This window comes from Mandrillus leucophaeus, unplaced genomic scaffold (genome assembly GCF_000951045.1).
Source record: "Mandrillus leucophaeus isolate KB7577 unplaced genomic scaffold, Mleu.le_1.0 Scaffold102, whole genome shotgun sequence".
Lineage (NCBI taxonomy): Eukaryota > Metazoa > Chordata > Mammalia > Primates > Cercopithecidae > Mandrillus > Mandrillus leucophaeus.
In genome coordinates, this window is record NW_012098321.1 from 5,081,354 (window position 1) to 5,107,070 (window position 25,717).

Here is a 25,717-nt window from a genome sequence, read left to right on the forward strand (position 1 = left end):
GTTCTTTCATAGTTCTATTCAGATTGTTTACCCATTTATACCTATTTCAGTCTAACAAACATCTTGTTCTCCGTATCACAGAGAAAACAAAGGCTATCCAGGGTGAATTCCCTCCAACCCCCAAACAATCCATCCTTCCCTTCCTACATAGATGTATGAATACCTGTCTTTTCTAAGTACAAATCCCTCTTCTTGCTTTCTTTATCCCACAGCCTCTCACCTAATCTTGTTGCTGTTTTCTGTATTCCTTTGGCACTGTAATGTAGGATTAAAACTTCGTGCTTGACTCTTTTCTCTTCCTGTGCCATCCACAGTCTACACATAGAGTCTGGAATGCTACATGTTGCCATGAATGACTCAATCACATTAACGTAACTTTCATCCACATTACACATTCTGATTTAAATATCATTTAAATTAAAATTGTGGATTAAAAAGACAAAACAAAATCACAAACACCTACACCTAGATGATTTAGTTCATTTTCATCATTTCAAATATACCAATTAAAAAATCCATACCTTCTTTCTCAGTTTTACTCACTAGATAAGTCATTGGATAAAGAGACATATTTTATTCAAATCCAAATTTATCATATTCTCTCATATTACTATTTGACTAGTAGATATTTCATGAGAGTTTATTTCTCTCTCCCCATTTTCCCTGCAGCCCAGCCACAAGGCTGAACAAACATGATTAGAGATTGTAAACACAATGGTGCATGGTCCAGACAGGGGCAAAAAACAATAAAAGTGGTGGAAATTGTGATGAACTAAGCAGACCAAACAGGCACATCTGTAGATAAGATTTTGCCTACAGACTGCCCATGTGAAGCCTCTCTCAGCTTTTCCAGTCCTGGTCCTCTGTCCCTTTATCCCAGTATTCGGTGTTGATCTCTGATTCTGTCCAATGACAGGTATCTAATAATGTTTGAAAAAATAGTGAATAAATTAAGTGAGCAATGTAAAAAAAAAAAATCCACTCGGACTTTCTAAATGGTTTATTCTCTTCTGTTATGGAATAATGTGCACGTAAAGAAACACACACAATAATTACCAAATTTCTGATTTCTTCATATTCTCTTGAGGGCTTTAAAAAATACTCCTTAACTTATTAAAAATATATATTGTCATTATCTATTAAACAAACACTCACGATTTGCCCAAAGAGAATGTCATTGATACTGCTCTTTCACTAGCTAATATCAGGCTAAGTTACAGTCATGAAAGTACAGTTCTATTTTGAAAGAAAATTTGTGTTCACTTGAAGTAAATTACTCCTTCAAGGATGCAAGAAGGCTGACTATAATTTGGCACTATTCTGGTCCCAAGAACGTGTAATTTACAAAGATGAGAGGTTTATATCTAAGAAAGCATATTTTCCTAACATTCTTCTATCGTAGGATTAGACTCAACATTAATTTTTATCAAGTTGTGTGTAGTCTACTAAGTGAGATATACAGTAAATTCAATCTATGACCCTGTCTCTTGAAAAAGTAAAATGAAAATTAAAATCGTACACCTAATGCTAGTAATTCTTATAGTTTATAATATGCCATTGAGTTAAGAATAAATACTTTAAATACTTTAATACTTTAAACAAAATTCTTATTTTAATCACTAATAATATTATGTTGACTATTTTATTTGAAAAGATACAAGAGATAACGATTTTGTAGACATTAGTATGCAGGTCTTAGTGAACCGGTTTACCTAGAAATATATCATAGAGTCAAATAAGCTTGGGTCCATTCTGAGCCAGGAGATGGGTAATAGCTCAAAAATAAAACAGGAAATAGCTCAAAAATAAAGCAGGAAGAAAATCTTCAGAATTTGCATACAAAAAAAAAACCCTCAAGAATATGCACTGAAGGAGATATAAAGGAAATCACAAGTTTAAAGACAGATTGAGTAAACACAAAATCATATACAGCAGAGAATCCCAAAAAATAAAAACTGAAAACTCTCCATTTTTTGAAGCACATAAAATGTTATTTCTGAACTTTTGAAGAGGGAATGCATTAGTGGACTTGGAAAAATGAATATATGAGAGGGGAATTAAAGGCCTGTTTGTCATGGGTTATAGAAGAAAACAGAAGGCAAAGATGATGTTTGTAAAAGTTGAAATAGGTTTTTAAGTATATTATATTGAAATTATTTGTGGAGGTTTTTAGTTCTTTCATTGTCAACTTTTCAAAGGCAGAGTTGTGACTTATTCATTTTGTTTGTTCTTGTTTTAGAGTGGGTATTTCCTCATTTCTGCTGAGTTTTCTGTAAACCTTAAGAAAAAAAAGAAAGACCTACATATCTAAAATTATTTATATGAAGATCTGTTTTACATAAAACGGAGGGATGGACCAAATGATTTTAATTAACTTTCAGTTTGTGAAGGTCATAGCTTTCTCTTTTTTTAATGTAACAGAGAATCAAGTAGTAAAAATTGTCATAGCTCTCTCTTTTTTTAATATTACAGAGAATCAAGTAGTAACATTTGTAAGCACATATATGTTACTCAAGCTAAAGTTTCTTAGGAACATCTTTTGTTCTTTTCTCTTTCTTAGCATAAAATAAATCTACAAAGGTAATTAAAATGCATCCACCTTTGATTTCCTCCAGTGTCAGCACTATCAGATACAAAGCAAATGCTTGTCTGTGACAAAACCTAAGTAAAAGTTTTTAAAGCTGTGGATCATTATTGTGATGGTTAATTGTATGTTGAAACTTTACTGGGCCACAAGATGCCCAGATATCTGGTGAAACATTATTCTGGGTGTGTTTGTTAGGTAGGGTATTTGGGGATGAGATTAATATTTGACATGGTAAATTGAATTCAACAGACTGCCCTTCCTAATGTGCTTGGCTCTCATTCAACCAGCTAAAGCCCTGAATAAAACAAAAAGGCTGACTCTCCTGTGTGCAAGAGGAAAATCCTAGCTGACAGTTTGAGCTGGGACATTAGTCTTTTCTGCCTTTGGACTAAAACTGAAACATTGGCTTTTCTTGGGCATCAAGCCTGAAGGCTGCCAAACTGGAACGTGTACTATTGGTTCCTCTGATTCTCAAGCTTTTGAATTCGGACCGGAACTACAATATCACCTCTTCTCCATCTCTAGCTTGCCAACTATAGATCTTGGAACTCTTCAGCCTCCATAATTGTGTGAGCCAATTCCTTACGATACATCTCTTTCTCTCTGTATACAAGCATCTTGTTGGTTCTGTTTCTGTTTTGGCAATGAGAAATGGAGTGCTACTCCAATAAATAACTAAAAAGGTGAAAGTGGCTGTGGAACTGGGCAATGAAAAAAGGCTGAAAGAGTTTTGTGGTACACGGCAGAAATGTAGACATTAAGGTTGTTGCCAGTGAAGACTCAAAAGAAAAGAGCCGATCTAGAAAGAAAGTCACTATTTTCTTAGAGAATACACAAATAATTATGAACAGAATGTTGGTAGAAACAAGAATGTTAAAGACCTTTCTAGTGAGGTTTCAGATGGAAATGAAAAGCAGCTTGTTGAAAACTGGAGGAAAGGCAATACTGTTATAAAATGTCAGAGAGCTAAGCTAAATTGTGTTTAATGTTTTGTGGAAAGTAAAATTTGTGAGTAATGAAATGGGATATTTAACTGAGGACACTTCTAAAGCAAAGTATTGAAGGAGTATCTTGATTCCTCTTGACTGCTTATAGTAACATGTAAGAGGAAAAGATGGATTGTGATGAGAAAAGACATGAAGTAAAGAAGGACTTGTTAGGTAAAAAGGAACCAGAACTTGAAGACTTGGAAAATTATCAAACATCTATATTGCAAAATATTAATAAGCTTTGTTCTGAAGAGAAACTAAGGGTATGGGCTGAACAACCATTTGGTAAAGGAAATTAGTTTGGTTATAAATTGCAAATTTAATAAGCCACCTCAGCAGAAGCCAGGAATAGAGATGAGATTATACCGTCAGAAACACTGCCTGCTGGGACTAAAGAAAATAGAATAAAAGAGAGGGAATGAAAGAAGACTGTTGGACTTCAAGAATTTTACAAAATGAGAAATTATGACTAGTGCTATCCATATGCAAACATGCTTTGCTCTTCATGAAAATGGAAGAACAATTTCAAAGGTGATTCAGAGATCATCAAGGCTGTCACTCCTTCCACCGGTCCAGGGAACAAGACTCCATTCTCCTTAATTTCACATGGTAGGGCCCCAAAGAAGGCACTGAAGCAGCATCCTGCAGTATCATGTGTGCGATACTACCACCGTGGTGGGAGTGGAGGGCAGAGCATCAAATGAAAGATAACTATTTTTGAGCTTTAAGATCTACTGAATTTTTTCTTTCTAGGTTTTGTACTTTCTTGAGACCCCTCACTGCTTTCTTCTTTTCCATTTCTCTTTTATGAAATGGAATGCCTATTTTATGCCTGTCTCACCATCATATTTTAAGGCATATAACTTGTTTGATTTCACAGGTTCACAGCTGAAGAGGAAATACGATGATTTAGATGAGGCTGAACTATTGACTTTAGAGTTGATGCTGGAATGGATTAAGGCTTTTGGAGCTATTAGGATTGAAAGAATGTATTTGGCATGGGCTAAAGGCATGACTTTTGGGGAGCCAGGGGAGACTGATATGAACTGAATTTTGCTCCCCAGTACTCATATGTTGTCACCCTAACCTCGAATGTGAAAGGGACTATGTGGACATAGAGACTGCAAGGAGGTGATAAGGGTTAAATGAGGTCATAAGTGTGGGACACCAAACCAATAAAACTTGTGTCCTTATAAAAAGAAAAAGAGACATCCGAGCATGCTCCTGCACACATACACAGCAAATAGAAGGTGGCCATCTACAAGCCTGGATGATAGTCCTCACCAGAAACTGACCCTAGTGGACCTTGATCTTTGACTTCAAGCCTCCAGAACTGTGAGAAAATTAATTTCTGTTGTTTAAGGCTTCCAATCTATGGTAGTTTTGTTATGGCCGCCCAAACAAGCTAATATAATTATCTTCTTCACATTACAGTAAATTCCAGCCACAACATCTATACCTAAAGTCTTAAATTATTCATATAATTCAATCTGACCATCGGGCTATGTTGTCCATAGCTCAATAATATTGTCCTATTATATACATTTGTATCATTTTGCAACTAGACCAAAAGTAAGATGTCTTAATTTTGAGGTATATAAAGTTTGGTTATTTTATTATTTTTTCTATGATCATATGAAGAAAGGAGGAGGAAGAGGAGAAGGTAAGGAGAAAAAAGAACAGCTCTTCCAAGTGTCAACAACAACAAAAAGAGGTTATTTGTCACCTAGTCTGTCAATAGGCACATTTGAACGTAAACTGTATGCAGAATATACTCTGATTGAGAACCTGTTTATTTTTCATCAGAGTAGCAGAAAGTGATTTAAATAATCTGTTTTGTGCAAGATACTAAGCACAATAATCTTCACAAGGCATATTTGTTTTCCCCCAAAATTCTCATAGCACTGCTGAGCCCTGGCTGGAGTAGATGAGAAGAGGCTGTCCTTTGATAAGCATCAATATTTTTGGACATTGCAGTATCCTCTCAGCAGCTCTTTCTACTTCCTTTCTTTTTCTGTAATCCATTTATCACAGGAGTCAGAGTGGTTCCTTTAAAACATACATCCCAAAACACCACTCCTTGTCTTGAAACCTTTAAAAGTTTTAGCATCCCTCATAGAAGTTGGCACCCTTACACCAGCTCCTGGAGCCTTACTTGCTCATGCCTAGAATCTTTCTTCTAATTCATCCACTTTGCTCCTCTTAATTTGTTCTAGCCACACTGATTTTTATCTTTTAGTACTTAAATTTACCAAGTTTTTTCTCCATCTACTTTGAATGGTGCATATTACTCCTGCAAAATTGGTTTACTCTTTTTTTTATTTTGTAAATTCTTAGTACTCATATTTTAGAAAGAAATCCTTTAACAACCTAAAGTTGTCACCTTATTCCATCATTATATAGAATTTTCTACCAAGCTACCTTTATTGGGTAACGGTCTCATGTGCTTACTATAGGTTTCCTTCCACGCACACACACAAACCCATGACAATAGAAAACTTCTTTCTCTTGCTCACAGCTGCATTCTTAAAAAGGACAATAAAAAATGAATTACCAGAGTGGATGATCAATAAAGATTTGTAGAGTGAATGAATACCTGTGTATAATTTACTTACACTTAGAAAATGGAGCAATGCAGCAAATTAATAAAAGCATACAAGTGCTTAGAAAGTAGTAAGCACTGCACTGGATGCATTACCTGTAATAACTAATTGAATCTACAACATACATCATTATTCCCAACTTAGAGATGAGAAAACTGAGCCTTACAAAATTTAACTTACTTACAGTCCCATAGCTATTAAATAGTAGAGTTGGGATGCACAACCAGGTCTTTCTGACTTCACATTTGGAAATCTAATACCACTAATTATACAATGTTATGATAGACCACCACGAGGAAAGATTGATATTAGATTGGGTTGAAATCAATGCTAGAATAGAGAGTGGGAAAATGCTATGGACTGAACTGTGTTCTCCCAAAATTCATGGGTAGAAGCCCTAACCCCCAGTGAGACAGTTAGTAGGTAATTACAGTTACATTAGTTTATGAGAGTAGAGTTTTTAATCAAATAGAATTCATGGTTTTGTAAAAAGAGAAAAAGATGCACCCAGAAAAGGCTATGTGAGGACCCAGTGAGAAAGCAGCCACCTGTAAGCCAGAGAGAGAGCCCCCACTAGATCTCCACCATGATCTCAGACCTCCCGCCTCCAGGCGGTGAGAAAATACATCTCTGTTGTTTAAGCCACCCAGTCCATGATATTTTGTTAAGGCAGCCCAAGCAGGTTAAGACACAAACAAATATTGCAAGTTATTCTATTATTTCTGAATAAAATATTTTTAAAAATTGGTGAAATCACTCTAGTCAAAATTTTTTCTGTATTATTTACATATCACACTTATGAAAGTTCCAGCTCCATGATAGTTCCCCTCATTTACTCACCTCTGTATCACTTCAGTTCAGTTCTAAGAAATGCAGATTTATAAATTTAAGTAAGATAACCTTTATATGTTCAGAAATTTGTGTTGTCAAAGAACAGAAATAGTAGAAAGGTGGAGTCTTAAACAATCATCAATTGGTTAAAAAAAATTGGTTTTTGCAGACTTAATTAGGCAAGTTTAATTTTGAAAACACATTTTAGTTACAGTGTAAAAGATTTTTATGTTGATGGAACTTTCTCAGCACTCCTTCTTCTACTGCCTACTTTAACCACCAAGCAGAGCTCTCATTAATTCAAAAATATGAAATGGAAATTAAGAATTAAGCGGATGGGTAGGAAACTTTGGAAGTGAACATCTCTGAATCTGAACAGAACCCAGCTGCTATGTAAATGCACAATTAAATAATTGAAATAATTATTAATATGTATTAGTATGGTGAAATACATTTTTAAGTGGAGGATGTATAAAGGTGTCTCCACTGATAGGAGACAATAAGTAAGACTTTATTTAAGTAAATGTAGATTTTACAGTTAGTATTTATAAGTGCTCAGGAAGCCTAGGCGTAATGTTCTATAAGTTCAGGAAATATTATTTTTCCTAGTTAAGTTTGGACAGACTAGAAATACATGTTGATTATTGGTTCACAGTAGTCTCCTATTAATACAAGAATTTTAAATCTTAATAATCATTTTTTTCTAATCAAATGTGGTATTTTAAACCTGCATTCAAATTAAAAGCATCCTAAAAAGAATTAACGTCAAAATGTTATGTCACAAAATTTCCAGAGGAAATTTAATAATAATAAGGGTTTTTGGTTTGGAAGTTTTCTCTAATAATCCTAGAATGCAAATTTAAAGGCTGTATCATATCATACAATTCTTTTTATCTTTATTCCTCCTGTGGCCTAATTTTACCACCAAATGAGCATCAGTTAAATAATAATTCAATCTGTTAATGTCAGCTTAATGCTTAAGATTTCCTGAAAAACTAAGTTAAATTGCATTCAATCAACAACATGATAGTGTTGCTCTTTTATAAACATGAGTGACTAGTTCTTTTCCAAAAGCACATTTCATTTTTTATTTCTGATGCCAAATGTGCATAAACAGTTATATGATTCATTGGAAATGAAAAGACAGAAATCTACTTTTACACAATTTTTCTATTGCTTAAGTAATTATGAAAACTTTTGTCAAGACCCTGTTACAGCCTGCATCTTTGTCTAAAAACATATGTTTTGACACCACTCTATGTCCAAACAGAGCTATCCTGACTTGAAGTAGAAAACTAATCTGAACTTTTAATTTCAGGGGTAGATGTGCAGGTTTGTTACACAGGTAAACGTGTGTCAGGGGCTTTACTGTGGTTTATTGTACAGATTATTTCATTACCCAGGTATTGAGTCTAGTATCCAGTAGTTATTTTTCCTGATCCTTTCCCTCCTCCCTCCCTTCACCCTCAGATAGGCCCCAGTGTGTGTTGGTGGGTGCGAACATTTTATGGTGAAAAATGAACATTGTTTTTTCAATTTTCAGTAAAATCTACTGGCATCTCTGCACTGCCCACTCAATTCAAGAGCACATTTTTACTAAGAGCACATAATTTATTTTATTATGCTATTTTTAAAATATTGGATCAGAGTCATTTGCTTTTAAAAGGGAACTTAAAATTATTTTGTACCAACAACTGAGTCTTGTCTAAAATTCTACACATAAAAATTGCACATAAATAAATTCCAGATGTTAAACTATTTGGCTTTTCATGTTAGTCTCTACAGAACTCAGGAGTGAGTCAGTAGGGGGCAGTAGTTCCAAGAATCTCCTTATCATAAGACTCATATGGGGGTAGATTAAAAATACTCCTGGGCCCAGCAACCAACCTACTAAATCAAAGCCTCATCAGGAGAAGTTTTCCACATTAATAAAAACTTTTTAAGATAGAACATTTCAAATATATAAAAATCTATATGGGTTACTATAATAAACTCATTTGCACACATCACTCAGCTTCAACAATTATCAACTCATGATGAAACAAGATAGCGTTTAACGTATCACGCTGTCGCCTTTTGGACAAAACTTTTTAGCAAATCCCAAACAACATTGTCAATTCATCCATATATGTTTCAGAATGTAGCTCATAAAGGAGACTTATCTTTTAATATCGCCACAGTAAATTTATCACTCAGAAAAATCCACCAATAGTTGCTAAATATGATTTGTCAATCACTGTTGAAATTTTTCATCGTTTTAAAAATGCATTGTTCTTCTAGTTTGTCTGAATCATCCACAAGACCACATAATTTACTTGATGTTTATATATTTTAAATCTTATATGGACTCCCTCCCATTATTGCTTCATGTTCTTGCAAAGTGTTTACCAAAGACACACATGCATTTTAATAAAAGCCTCTCAAGATTCTTATCAAAAAAGTTGGGGAAGTTCAGAGCACAGCAGTTTGGTTCAGGTATATGTACATCCACAGATGCGCTTGGTTTCATAAGTGTCTTACTATAAACCTGAACAAGGCAGTTGACCTTTCTATTATGTGTTGCTCCATGTGTAGAGCAGTGATAACACCTGGTGTCTTCTTCACAAGGATGCTGTGAAGATTAATGAGCTAATATCGATAAAGCACTCTGAACTTATGAGAAGAAAGTCTCTTTTGAAAAGCTCATAAGAAGCTTATAACCCTTATAATACTCTTCTGTGGGAGACTGATCAGTCACCTCTAGCAAACACACTTTGTCTTCTGTGAATAGTGTGTTAATGATGAATTAATGATGAGTACACATCAATTTCTCTCAAACTAAACAACCATAAATTACAAGGATATACATATAAAATACTATATTTGCATATAGTCTTTTAAACAGTAAAATTTATAAATAAATTATTTTCTTCTATATACAATCTATATTATATATGACCTATAATGGATAATATATATAATCTATTATAAAATATATTAATGAGCTTTTCCTTCTATATAAAATACTATATATTCTATACATAGTGTAATATATATAACTCATTTATAGATTTTACTGTTTGTCCATGTGTCAGATTGACTGCCTAAATTTTTCTTTGAAACTTAGATATGCAGGTATTGAAAAATTAATATAATAATCCATCATAAATAACAAATAAACTTTAATTCTATCAAATCCAAAAAACAGTATCTTGCTTATATAATCTTATTGTGAACAAAATTTAAACTGGCGTGAACACTGTCTATAGAATCGCTGATTTTAAAAAATATATAAATAATAAGGAATTTGTACTATCATCCTATATAAATTATTTTTGGAGTGTAAGAGTCTTTTGGTAATTGTTGGAAAGATCTTGGTACTAACAGTTTAAAAAAAAACCCTCTGGTTTTAATCTTTCTAAAGCGATTAAAAGATTACAATTTTGAGCATGTTGCTTTACCATTCTGAGCTATAATTCATTCCATAGTACAAGAAATAAGTTGTTCCTTTTTAGTTTCAAAATTTTATGAAGTAGGTAAAACACATTTCTATTTACAGGAATTCTTCATTGTATTTTTACCTGTCCTTGCATTTCTGTTAAACAAACCAAAATTAAGACTCAAAAATAATGACAAATGTAGAGAGCAATTTAAATTTAAAAATCTCTCTTTTATCCCACTATACTTTGGTTGTCTTCTGCTGTTGAATTATTCATTAAATAGTAGTTATTTATAAAATCATAGTCTTAGAAAGTTTGCTTGATTAATATATCCTTATTTCATAAACGTCAATAGTAACTAGAAGGGTCTATGCTAAGTTAGCTATAAAAACACAGCAAAACATCTTATTTCAAGTTATATAAAAGCATTATTTTTAAGCTGTGACTTTCCAAATAGAAATCATGTATAAAAATAAACAAAACTAAGCCATTAACTTAACAATGAATGCCTAGTGCCCAGTCTTCTAAACATTTTAAATAGATAATCTAAATTTATATATAGTTTAATCTTCTAATTTTGAAATTTTTGCCCTTTTACTTAAACAATTCCATCAGAATTGCATATTCTAATCTCATACACTTTTGACGGATATTACATATCTAGTTCCCATGACAGAGATGACACTCAGAAAATTTATCCTGAAAGTAATAACAAGTTCAAATAGAATCAATAGATATCTGTGGGAGGGAGAATTTTATTGTGTGTTTATCAAAACAGCATTTATGGTTCTTCTTCTATTTCAAAGCGCTTATCCCAGGGGAAAATGGGCATTTAATTGGGAAGCAAGGACAACAGGAAGATAAGAAAGAGAAGACCGAGTGGGCTGCATTAGTTGGTAGAGTAAGTGGAAAAATATCTAGTTAATTAAGAATGTTTTCTAATGAACCAATAATTGCCTGGGTGTAGAAAAAAATTTTTTTTCAGTTTCTCACTGTATAACATCAATACCTTCAAAATGGAGGACATAGCTACCATTTCTTGCACTGTGTGTTCTTAATCTTATATGCACCTATTTACATAAAAGTATGTATTTGCTTAGTAAAGGGTTTCCTATTTGCCAAAACTGAGAATTTTTAAAAGAAATCATAAAGATCAGAGCAAAAATAAGTAAAATTGAAAAAAAAAATACAAAAGCCTGGCAAAAGGAAAAGCTAAATTTTTTAAATGATAAAATCAACAGACTTTTACTCAGACTAAGACATAGCAAAGACTTGAAACAAACCCAAATGCCCTTCAATGATAGACTGGATAATGGAAATGTGGCACATATACACCATGGAATACTATGCAGTCACAAGAAAAGATGAGTTCATGTTCTTTGCAGAGACAGGCATGAACCTGGAAACCATCATTCTCACCGAACTAGCACAAGAACAGAAAACCAAACACCACATGTTCTCACTCATAAGTAGGAGTTGAACAATGAGAACACATGGACACAGGAAGGGGAACATCATACATCGGGGCCTGTCGGGAGATGGGGGACTAGGGGATGGATAGCATTAGGAGAAATACCTAATGTAGATGATGGGTTGATGGGTGCAGCAAACCACCATGGCACATGTTTACTTATGTAAGAAACCTACACGTTCTGCACATGTACCCCAGAACTTAAGGTATAATAACAATAAAAAAGAAATGGAAAATCCTAGAAGAAATTGATAAATTCTTAGACACATACAAGCTACCAAGATTGAACCATGAAGAAATTCAAAATTTCACTAGACCAGTAACAAGTAACAAAGTTGATATTGTAATAAAAAGTCTCTTAGTAAAGAAAAATCCAGGATCCAACGGCTTCACTGCTGAATTTTACAAAACATTTAAAGAACTAATACCAAGCCTACTTGAAAACTATTCCAAAGAATAGAAGAGAAGCAAACACTGTTAAACTCATTCTACAAGGCCAGTATTATCCTGATACCAAAAACACACACCTCAAAAGCCAACCAAACAAGTAAATTCAAGGCCAATATTTCCAATGAATATTGTTGCAAGAATCCGCCAAAAACGACTAGCAAACTGAATTCCACAAGGAATTCATCATGACTAAGTGGAATTTATCACAGAATGCAAGAATAGTTCAACATATGAAAATCAATCTGTGACGCATTATAGTAACAAAATGAAGGACAAAAACCATATGATTGTTTCAATTGATACTGGAAAAGCATGGAATAAAATTCAACATCCTTTCATGATAAAAACCCTCAATAAACTGGGAATAGAAGCAACATCCTCAACACAATAAAACCCATACATGACAGACCACCACTACTATAATACTGAATGAAGAAAAGCTGTATACCTAGCCTCTAAGATCTGAAACATGACAAGGATGCCACTTTCACCACCATTATTCACATGGTATTGGAAGTTCTAGCTAGAACAATCCAAGTGAAAGAAATAAAGGGAATCCAAATTGGAAAGGATGATGACAAATAATTTTTTGTTCACAGATAATATAATCTTATATTTGGAAAAACCTAAGAACCCAACCAAAACACTAAGAGACCTCATAAACAAATTCAGTAAATTTGCAGGATACAAAATCAACATACAAAAATTGGTAGCATTTCTATATGCCCACAGCAAATAACCTGGAAACGAAATCAAGAAATTAATTACAATTAAAAGCTACAAATAATACAAAATACCTAGAAATCAATGAAGTAACGGATTACAAAGAAAACTACAAAACACTGATGAAATAAATTGGAGAAGACACACACAGAGGAAAAATAGTCCATGCACATGGATTGGAATAATCAATATTGTTAAAATGCCCATCCTACCCAAAGCAATCTACAGATCCAGTGCATTCCCTATCAAAATAGCAAAGACATTCTTCACAGAAAAAAAAAAAATCCAAGATTAATATGGAACCCCAAAAGAGAGAGAATAATCCAAGCCATCTTGAGCAGGAAAACAAAACAAAACAAAACCGGAGACATCACATTACCTGACTTCAAATTGTACTACAGAGCTATAGTTACCCAAACAGCATAGTAATGGCATAAAACCAGACACCTGGACCAATGGCACAAAAGAGAGAGCCCATGAATAAATCCATACATCTCCAGGGAACTCCTTTCTGACAAAGATGCCAAGAATAACATTGGGGAAAGGACAGTTTCTTCAATAAATTGTTCTGGGGATCTGGATGTTTATATACAAAAGCATGAAACTAGAACCGTACCTCTCACTCCATTAAAAATCAAATAAAAATGGAAAAAGGGCTGAAATCTAAAACCTCAAATTTTGAAACTACTAAAAGAGGACATCGAGGACACTCTGCAGGACATCGGTCTTGGTGAAGATTTCTTGATTATACCCTAGAAGCAAAGGCAACAAAAGCAAAAATGGACAATCACATCACATCAGGCTAAAAAGCTTCTGCACAGAAAGGAAACAATCAACAAAGTGAAGAGACAACCCAGATAATAGGAGAAAATATTTGCAAACTACCCATCTGACAAGGGATAAATAACCTGAATATGTAAGGAGCTTAAACAACTCAATAAGACAAAATCTAATAATCTGATTTAAAATGGGCAAAAGATTTAAATACACATTCCTCAAAAGCAAAGAAGACATACAATATCACTGATCATCAGAGAAATGCAAAACAAAACTACAACGGGGTATTATCTCACCCTAGTTAAAGTGACCTTTATCCAAAAGACAGGCAAAAATGAATGCTAGTGAGGATGTAGAGAAAGGGGAACCCTCGTACACTACTGGTGGGAATGTACATTAGTATAGCCACTATGGAGAATAGTATGGAGGTTCCCCAATAAACTAAAAATAGATCTACCATATGAGCCAGAAATTCCACTCCTTGGTATATATCCAAAAGAAAAGAAATCAGCATATCCAAGAGATACCTGCACTTACATGTTTATTGCAGCATTGTTTACAATAGCTAAGATCTGGAAGCAATCTAAGCGTCCATTAACAGATGAATGGATAAAGAAAATGTGGTACATACACACAATGGAGTACTTTTCAGCCATTAAAAGAATGAAATTCAGTCATTTCCACAACATGGATGGAACTGGAGACCATTATGTTAAGCGCAGTAAGCAAGGCACAGAAAAACACATTTTGCACATTTTCATTCATGTGTGGGAACTAAAACTTTAAACAGTTCAGCTCATGGAAATAGAGAGTAGGATGATGGTTACCAGAGGCTGAGAAGGGTATTGAGGAGTCGGGGATGTGAGGATGGTCAGTAAGTACAAAAAATAGTTAGAAAAAATAGGATCTACTATTTGATAGCATAACAGGGAGGCTATAGTCAACCATAATTTATTATACATTTAAAAATAATGTAAGAAGCATAATGGATGTTCTTAACACAAAGAAATGATAATGTTTGAGGCAATTGATACCCCATCAACCCTGCTGTGATTATTATGTATTATATGTCTGTATCAAAATATCTCATGTAACTCATAAATATATGCACCTACTATGTACCCATAAAAATTAAAAATTTTAAAAATAGTAGGAATTTTGCCAGCTTATCTCTAGTCTTCAGATTAGCATGGCAAAGTAAATAATTTTACTACCATTCTGAAATGAGGAAACAAAAGTTTTGAAGTCATGTGTCTAGGGACATTTGGCCATTGTGCCTGCCTTTTTATCTACACTTTCAGAAGAGTGAATTGGTTAAATTCATTGTACTTTATTTTTATCTTCAGAATTCAAATCACTTGCTTTTCTTCTTATCATGTTACTGATAATTAGCAAGATGCCCAGGTCTGCAAAAATCCCTGGGATGCTATAAGAACATCAGAAGGCATCAAGGAACAAATTGGGCCGGATGCGGTGGCTCACGCCTGTAATCCCAGCACTTTGGGAGGCTGAGGCGGGCGGATCACAGGGTCAGGAGATGGAGACCATCCTGGCGAACACGGTGAAACCCCGTCTCTACTAAAAATGCAAAAAAAAAAAAAAAAAAAATTAGCCGGGCGTGATGGCGGCGCCTGTAGTCCCAGCTACTCGGGAGGCTGAGGCAGGAGAATGGTGTGAACCCGGGAAGGTGGAGGTTGCAGTGAGCCGATATCACGCCACTGCACTCCAGCCTGGGTGACAGAGCCAGACTTTGTCTCAAAAAAAAAAAAAAAAAAAAGGAAAAATTAAAATTTATACATATTCCCTTGGGTTCCTAATTTTTTAATAGATTATAAATTCCTTGGGAGTAGAGAATATGTTCCTCACTTTGTTGCATAACTATAGCACCTTGTCCAGAGAAAAAAAAAAAAAAAAAAAAACCTGTTGATGACTGATTGTTTGTAGCCATAGTTGTTTACCAGAGGCTTATATAACTTCTTTAGCTTCTTACTTCTGTTCTTTAAAGCAGAGAATGTTGGTCTTTTTTTTTGCTGCCTGTTGACATCTCAGAAAGGATTCACCTGTGTGTCACTTCCCAAGGCCATTTCTGGTAGTGATAACCAACTCTATTTCTCCTACTCTGAAAGCATATTAGACTATCTGAAAGCATATTAGACTATCAGTAAGATAGATTGACATTTTTATACCAATTAACTCACAACTATTTCTATTGATGTTTTCTGTATTATTTTTATTTTTATAATTGTAACAAATTACTTCTGACTCACCTCATAGCGGTTGAAGGTCCCATGGTCCAGACCAATGGTTGAGCACCGTATGTCTGAAAGTTTGGGTTTCATGCCAGTGGGATTCTGTTAACTTCAACGATGGTGTGGCTTAATCCCCATATTCCTACAATGCAAACGTGGGGGTTTCTTTACAATCTTCCTGCAAGATTGAAGACCTCACTTGAAAATTGTGTTTCTGGATCTAAACCATGAATGAGTCCCTGCTATTTATTTCCACAAATGTTAACGCTGTTACTTATATCTTCCTTTCTGTGTTTTGCCTGTTCTGCTCTTAGACTCTACATAGGTATATTTTTCTAACCTTCTGAGATACCCTTTTTGTGTTGGACTTAATTAATGTTGTCTGTTCACATTTCAAAAATGCAAACTCATTTCCTTCTGCAGAAGTCATAAATACTCAGGTTTCTTAACCTACAGGTTTGTGGCTTTTCCACATCTAACTCCCCAGCCCCCACACACATTCCTGCCTCTCTCTCTCACTCTCTTTCTTCCTATCTCTCTCTGTCTCTCTCTTCCTCTTCTATTCCCATTTGTGATGTGGTACATAAGCTATGACTGTATGACTGTATTTTCTCCTCTTCTCTTGACTTCTTACTTCTCCTCAAATTTTGGGGAAAAAGTAACCTAAAGTACACATTCAGTAATAAGATTATTACGGTGATCATGGTGTATATATCAGAATTTTTTTGGCACAATATAACTGAATATTTTCTAAATGTATTTTTTTTTACAGTACATAAGGAAATTATTTTTAAAGAGATAAGGAGAGATTTTTTAGTGTATTTTCTTTTGGTAGTAAGAAGGAACACTGTTTTGCAAAATTATATTTCAGAGCACAAATTAAAGATTTATTCCATGGACAAATAAACCACCTGCCCCTGCATACTTTATGGGAATGTTTTACATTTTCCAATCCCTTATTTTACACACTCATTAATAACACAGAACATGTGCAGTTTGCATTAGGCATTTTCATAAGCATGAAATATTCAGCTTCTGCAGTGTTGAGTCAACATACCCAATGTAATTATGAACACCAACCTCTGTGAGAAGTTCAGATATCATGAATATGTGTGCATGTGTGTTATGTATATATACTTATTTATATAAATACATATACATACATATATACTTATTTATATAAATACATATACATACATATATATACATAGTATGCACATTATGAATAGCCATATACTTTTTCATTGTTTCTTTTGTTGTTGCAGCAATGTCTATTGTTTAAAAGGTGAAAAATTAGGAAATGGTGCTAAATTTTGAAAATCATTGCCTTCTCTTTTATATGACACTATGATGAATATTAATGGTGGTTACTAACAAATCTTACCTTTATTAATAACTGTGAAACTTATTATAAAATACCTTTTTTATAATTTCAAAGCATGGCATGTTCTCTATAGTTTAACCTGGTTTTTAACCTCTAAAATGCACTTGTATCATTAGGTTGGTCAAGTATTCTTTGAAATTACACTTTTGGTTTTTACTTTAGATGGCTCTCTGTAAATAACAAATAGAGAAGAATTATGCATAAAAATATATTACTAAATAAAATAAATATGCCAAATACAATTGAGGCAATTCTGTCTCTATTCCAGTATCTGCTGTTTGAACATAATAACTCAGTGAGATTTCACCCCCAATTACTCTGCAACAGTTTTCTGTGAATGAGATGTTTTTTGAAAGCATTTATAAAGAAACAAGCACACAATGAGCGCCAACTCCCTATAAAAACCTGGCTAGAATGCTACAAAAAAATTTTCGTCAAACTACTGATATTTTAACAAGGGTATGTTATGACTTTCATTTTCAAGGATTTTTAGCAAATAAATATAAGGACTGCAATTAAGGATAATTTTTACTTTTATTTATAATGGCTAGTTAATACTCTTAAGTTTGACGTGAAAGGCTTCATTAGTACTGTCCTTGTCATTGTAATGCACCTACTTCCTGGTCCTACCACAAAACTTCCGTTATGTGATGTCTATTTGGTTGTGTCCCTTACAGTGGTTGATAGTCAACATCTAAGATATCTGTAAAAAATATGTGACATTAGTCTGGAAAGTTTCTGCTGTCAAATGCAGTGGAAGCATATTGGGTGTGCTACACTGTCCAATAATATGTCTTTTAAAAGTATTTTAACATATCACAAATGAGTTTCACTGCAACTTTTGACAGTGGTTTAATTTTTAGTAAAAGTACCGCTAACTGTGTTTGTTCTTCAAACTCAGGTTTGTCTAATCTATTTCTCTTTTTCAATTTGTTTCAATAATCTGTTTCAATAATCTGTTTCATTTTAATGTCCAGTTTTCATTAATATTTTAACTCAAATATGTGTGTCCTTATGTGTGTGAATATATATGTGTGTGTGTGTATATATATATAAAACATTAAGCTCAAAAACTATCTCCTAGTTCATCAGAATCTGAAACTAAATGTCAAAAGATTAATCTCTACAGAATATGCAACATAAAAGATTTATATGCTGTGTGAGTATATGAAAATACAAAGTGTTTTGGAAGTCAAAGTTTTCCTTAATAAAATGTCTCTAAGAGATACATACCAAAAAATTAACATTTGAACAAAGTGAACATAGCATCCAATTGCAGCCAAATCAGTAGGAGAAACATTTCTTGAAAAAACAGTAATACTTCCTCCTTCCATCAGTGAGTACAGGGCTAAGCAGACAGGGAACTGAATACTTGGTTAATAGATAAGGAGGATGGTGACAGAGGTGACTGATGTTTCAGTGGAAGATGGTAGAATATGATGAAATGTTTCAAATGAAAATTAAGATAGTATCGATTTTAAAATGGGGACTGTCATCTCTGGTCATAATGGAGCAGCTGGTCTTAGACTAGCTCTACCCCTGAAAATAACTTTAAAACTGAACAAAATGCATAAAATAATTTTTAGAGTTGCACATCAGGAAGGACTGTGGCTCTTGAGAGGCAGAATTAGGGAGTTAAGCTTTGTCTTAGATGCACTTTCTTAACTGTAGCAAAGGAAGGGGACTGCAGTGAATAGAGGTCTCACTGAGCTGACAAGATGGAAATTAGAGTTCATAGTCAGTCTAACTCTGTGGATGGAAATGGAGGGCAGAACACCTCACAGATAAGAACTGTGCAGAGAAGGAGCTCCAGAAATCTTCAGGATACTGTAAGATTTTTTGCTAAAAACTGAAGGGTGCGTTCAAAGCTCAAGGCCTTGTGCTGACAAAGTACAACTACTGGGAAAAAAAAATAACTGCTAGGTCTCTGTGATCTGAAGTTACTGAACCTCATACAGCACTAGAAAAAGTATGATTTCTGACCTGTCCTACTGAATAAACCTCATTGAAATCACTAGGCATTCAGGAAAGAACCTAGAAAGAAACATTTTGGTAGGCCTGATCTGATCCCCAGATGGCAACTCTAGATCCACTGTAACACAGCTAAAATGAAAGAACTCAATTAAAAAAAAAAAAAAGTTGCTTCTTTACTAAAGTAACTGGTGTTCAGAACAAAACTAAATACTGTATTAACTAAAGAAAACACAATTCAGTCTCAACAATATTGAGTCCATAATTTGCAGCATACAGTAAAGAATAAAATTTTACTAAGTATGCTGAGAAGCAGGAAAATGTGCCTCATTACCAGATGTAAGAATAAGCCAATAAAAGCAGACTAGGAAACAACAAAAATTAAAAATTCAGAAAAAGCATTAAGTTTAAAAGAACTATTAGACACATCTTCAAAAATTTAAAAGAAAACTTTTATATAATGAATGAGCAAACAGGAAAGTTTAGATCTGTTATTAGAACTAACAACAAGAAAGAGCTAAATGGCAATTCCAGCAATGTATAAAGCAATGACAAACAAAATCTCACTGAATATTGTAACAGCATATTAGGCTTTTCAAACTTCCCACTACCAAAGTGAGTTTTGTAAATCTTGCAATAAAAGTTACCCAAACTGTAGCATGCATACACACACACACACACACACACACACACACAGCTGAAAAGGAAAATTAGTTTAGGTTTACTACTCAAGTATTAAATATAAAAAGATATAAATCATGCCCTCACAAAACCATGAACGAATCAGTTGACGAAATAATTATCAGCACCTGAGCCACTGATTTCAGGAGATCTTTGTATGGAGGCAAACAAAGCAAGGTCCTACCAAAGATACTATTACACTGAAGAAAATAAGGCCGAGTAGAGTCTGATTCCCTTGGTTCAAATCCCAGCACAGACAGTTACCGATGGTGTAACTTTGGGCTAGTTATTTATATCTCTCTTAGCCCCAATTTATCATCTGTAGATTGGGAATAATAATGGCATTTATTTAACCAGTTTCCTGAGTCAGGAGTATGAGAGTGGGTTCACTTGGCTATCTGTTCAGGGTTTTATAAGGCTGAAATGAGCATGATAGCCATACTGCATTTTCATCTGGAGTTTGGGGTTCTCTTTCAAAATATTTCGGGTAGTTGACAGATTTTTTGAAGTTATAGTTACAGAGATCTCTGTTTTGCCAGTTGGTTCTTCAGCTACAGGTCAGTCTCAGCTTCTAGGGGCCTCTGGCTCATAGGCCTACCCAAAACATGATGGTTTACTTCTCCTTTCATGCCAGGAGGATAATTTCTCTGATGCATTCTCTTCCTTTAAGAGCTCACCTGATTAGGTCACGCCTACCAAGGTAATTTTTCTTTTGATTCTCATAAAGCTAACTGATTAGTAAGCTAATCATGGGAGTGATATCAAATCTTATTCAATGGTCATACTCCAGTCAAGGGGAGGGTGTATGAAGAGTCATTTTAGAATTGAATTGAGGCTACCACATTTAGACACATTGGGAAGAGAAGAGCTTTACCTTTCTCTTCTCTACATTTTTATGATAAACGCAAATAACATGGCAAGTTACAGGTACAGCAATCTATTTTTATCTGACATGGCATTATTTTTCTCTAAGAAAACAAACTCACAAACAAACAAAAACCCCCACAAAATCAATAGGCAATAAACAAAGCAAACTGGGGGCCATTATTCTAAGTAAAATAACACAGGAATAAATAATCAAATACCACATGTTATCACTTATAAGCGGGAGCTAAACATTGGATACACCTGGACATAAAGATGGCGACAACAGACACTGGGGACTACTGGGGGGGAAGGGAAAAGGAAGAGAGGGAAGGTTTGAAAAACTACTGGCAACTATGCTCACTACCTGGGTGATGAAATCATCCGTAGCCCAAACCTCAGCATCACACAGCATATCCGTGTAACAAATCTGCACATTTACCCCCTGAATCTAAAATAAAGTTTATTATTTAAAAAAAAAAAAAAAATACACGGCCGGGCGCGGTGGCTCAAGCCTGTAATCCCGGCACTTTGGGAGGCCGAGACGGGCGGATCATGAGGTCAGGAGATGGAGACTATCCTGGTTAACACGGTGAAACCCCGTCTCTACTAAAAAATACAAAAAACTAGCCAGGCGAGGTGGCGGCGCCTGTGGTCCCAGCTACTCCGGAGGCTGAGGCCGGAGAATGGCGTGAACCCGGGAGGCGGAGCTTGCAGTGAGCCCAGATGGCGCCACTCACTCCAGCCTGGGCGACAGTGAGACTCCGTCTCAAAAATAAATAAATAAATAAATAGATAAATAAATAAATAAATAAAATACACATACACAAAGCAAACCAAATAAATTCTTGTGATTTCTAAGTAGAAATCTGCATCGCCATTCACAATGCTCTAATTTGAGTTCATCTTAGAAAGTCTATCACACGCACCGCCTCCTTCACATCTCTCTTGACTTCTCCATCCACAGACAAATTAAAGTTAAAGATAGAAACATACAAAGACAAGTTCTTCAAAACCTAGTGTAATTATCTGACTTTCATAACAGACTTGCATAACCTTCTGATTATGCTAACATCTCCGTTCCCTATCAAACTCATAATTAAACTTTTGAACTGTTAATTTGTAAGTATATTGTGAGCACAGATGTTTGTGTCTATTAATATATCTACTCTTGAAAATATTACAATTTATCACCTTAGGCTATATTTTGTGGTTGGCCTAATTCATTTTGTTTGGTCAGTTTTTAACCTTTTTCTTATGTTGTTACTCCTATAACTTGATGCAGAAAAAAGAAAAATCCAATACATTTATATGTTTGTGTTCATAGTTATTGCACACATTTTTAACAGGTCTTGGAGCACCACAGTTGGGAAAATACCATAACACTACTGGGCTATTTTATGAGGCAATAATCTCATTGCTTACAAGTGAACTCGATTACAGTCTCACAAAACTACAGAAGAAATGCTATTACCTTACAAACATTTTTTGGTTGATCTTTTATTTATTTTTAAATTATGTCCGGTAAATATATAGCTATAAATCAAAGCTCTTCAGGTGCAGTCTAACTGAACATTAAATTAAAAAGTCATAAAATGAAAATACCCGCTGATCTATATGTCTTGAAATTTCTCCAAATTACTACTATTGAACTTTATTTGACTGACCTAGAATATATGTGTGCCTCCTTTTTTTTAAATGATATTTTATGAAAAGTCTGTAATATAAATACTAAGTTTAAAACATCAAATCATCAATGGTTTATTTAGCTAATATTTCTAAAGTGATAATTTTATTTCTTGAATCATTGTTTTTTACCTTCAACCTTTTGCATGGTCATGGATGCTTAAATTTTAGGGTACATAAGTCAATGTCATTGGATCTCAAGCTTCTTTTCTCTATCTTTAATTTAAATCTGATCTGATTAAGACACAAAAACAAACAAAAAGCCAAACCGACAGGAACTGAATACTTGTTACTTGCAAGGAACTAACTATAGCATGCAATCTTTCCAATTAGGTATAGTGTAGAGGGAGAACACGTAAGTGGGCAATAGCTGTTTTGTTTTGTTTTTGTAAACATTCTTCTCCTACAGAGTATTTATGTGATTAAACATATCAAACATTAATTTAATTAAGCATCATTAGGGATCAAATAGATCTGAATTCTAGCTTTCTTTCTAATTCAAGAGATTTATAATGTAAAATAATAATAATTTTGAGATCCTTCTAGCATAATACTTTATATGCTCTTTGATTAAAAAAATGCAACATAGTTTTTACTTTTCTTTTAAATAACCTCCTTTACTGAAATCAAATTTAATATTTTCTTTTCTATTTTCATTAAAGGCCGCGGCTTCGTGCCTCTTTCTACCTAACCACATTCTCTAGTTGCATAATCATCTTCAGCTGTGTTGAGCAGAGAACTTGGTGGTCTAGAGTAGGAGGTGGCAAACTGTGATTCTCAGGCCAACTTGAGCTTACCACCTGTTTTTGTAAATAAGGTTTTATTGAAACACAGCCAGAGTTATTTGCTAACATATCATCTATAGATGCCTTCATGTTACAAGGGTTGTGCTATTGTGACAGACATCCTATGGCATCCTATGGCAAGTCTAAAATATTTACTATCTGGTCCTTCACAGAAAAATTCTGCTGACCACCAATCCAAAAGCTAAACTTATCCGTACAGAAATAGTAAATAAATTCTTTTTTCCACACCACAGGGGGAAATCTTAAAGTGTTTTCTGCACAGACTCTCATAGCAACCCCAATAGTATTTATTCCTTCTTGTCCATAAAGTTTACTAGCCCAGTAACACATCATTATTGGCTTTCCTTGTTCCTTTGTATCATGCTTTTATTATTTATTTTATTTTATTTTATTTGTTTTTTGAGACGAAGTTTCGCTCTTGTTGCCCAGGCTAGAATGTGATGGCGCAATCTCAGCTCACTGCAACCTCTGGCTCCTGGGTTCAAGCGATTCTCCTGCCTCAGCCCCCCAAGTAGCTTATGATTAGAGATATGCACCACCACATCTGGCTAATTTTGTATTTTTAGGAGAGACAGGGTTTCTCCATGTTACTCAGGCTGATCTCGAACTCCCAACCTCAGGTGATCTGCCCGCCTCGGCCACCCAAGGTGCTGGGATTATAGGCATGAGCCACCACGCCCGGCCAGCATCGTGCTTTTAAAACCTCACCCAGCTTCTAGGATCATCTCCCAAATAAACTTGCTTTTGAATACATATTTTGGCCTCAGAATGTGATTGTGGGGAACCCAAACTTATATATCTTCTATTCAATATTGTTTGACTATTCAACTATTGCTTAGATTAGCTGAGTTTTTAAATCATAAGGTTTTATGCAATATTCTTTCATCTTTCACTGCAGACATCCTTTACCAGACCATAAGATGTGGGAAAACTGTAAGATATCTGAGGACTATAATTCCTTTTATTTTTTGGTATATTTTGTGCTCGTATTAGGAATTATTTTAATTTATGCTGAAATTTTACTGTGAATCTTATGAGAACAAAATATTCATCAGTTCTTTTCTACTCTTAAGATACACAGCATATCCGTAGTCAACCAGTATAAATTAAATCAGTATACAGTGCTGTGGAGAATGTTGAATAGTCCTACCTCTTAGGACAAAAGACTAAAGATGGAGAAGCTATGACTCCTTGCTCTTGTTTTATTTTATTTTACGTTTTATTATGCTTTAAATTCTAGGGTACATGTGCACAATGTGCGGGTTTGTTACATATGTATACATGTGCCATGTTGGTTGCTCTTGTTTTAAATAATGTATCAGCGTTTGAAAGAATAAGCATATATTGCTTGAGAAAGTCTGAAAGACCAGAGACATCATTAGTTTAAATGTACACCCTTTTGCTACAAAGCGTGCTAAGATTTCAGGACTATCATGATCCAACTTGCTGTCAACTGGGTTATATAAGCAAAATGAGAGCTGTAAAACATGGCCTTTTGGGGAAAAGGTAAGCATGTAACATGGACACAATCTATATCAGCTAATATGTATAGAAAGGGCTTGGAATCTCCAAACCCAGAATATTAACAGACAGTCTAGTCAATAAAACTAGACTATCAGCATTAGAGAGCTCAGATCTTCTCTATGTCTAAACATAAAATGGAAGAGTGAGGAGAAGCCAGTTATGTGGAATCAATTTCACTGGGATTATGGGCTTAAAATAAGATGCCAGATTTGGAGACGAAGTGAGATTTCAGTGATAATCAACGTGCAGTGGTTATGGCTGAATGTTTAAAGTAGAAATAGCAGTTATATCATAAGTGGTAGTATCCTTTCACAAAGAACAAATCTGGAAAACAATTTGGCCATAGTTTCCATTGTATTTATTTACTTTTTCTTTATTCTAGTACTCTGGAATCCTTTTAAGACCTGGGAAATTTGGGGAGTTTATAGTACACGTTCCCCATTCTGCTCCGTGTGACTTGATTGTAGTTACTGCTTTGGAATCTAACGTCTGATTACAGTGAAGTATCTGAGAACTTGAAATGTACAGTTAGTACTAAACACTCAAAGGATCTTGAACAGAATGGGATATTCTAAAATTCAGTTTAATTTTTATCGTTAGCACACCCCCACATCTAATAGCATCTGCAAGACTCCCTTCTCTGTGTCATATCTGCCATTCTGAATTCTCAAATCATGTAGCCTTTGATTAAAAAAAAAAAAA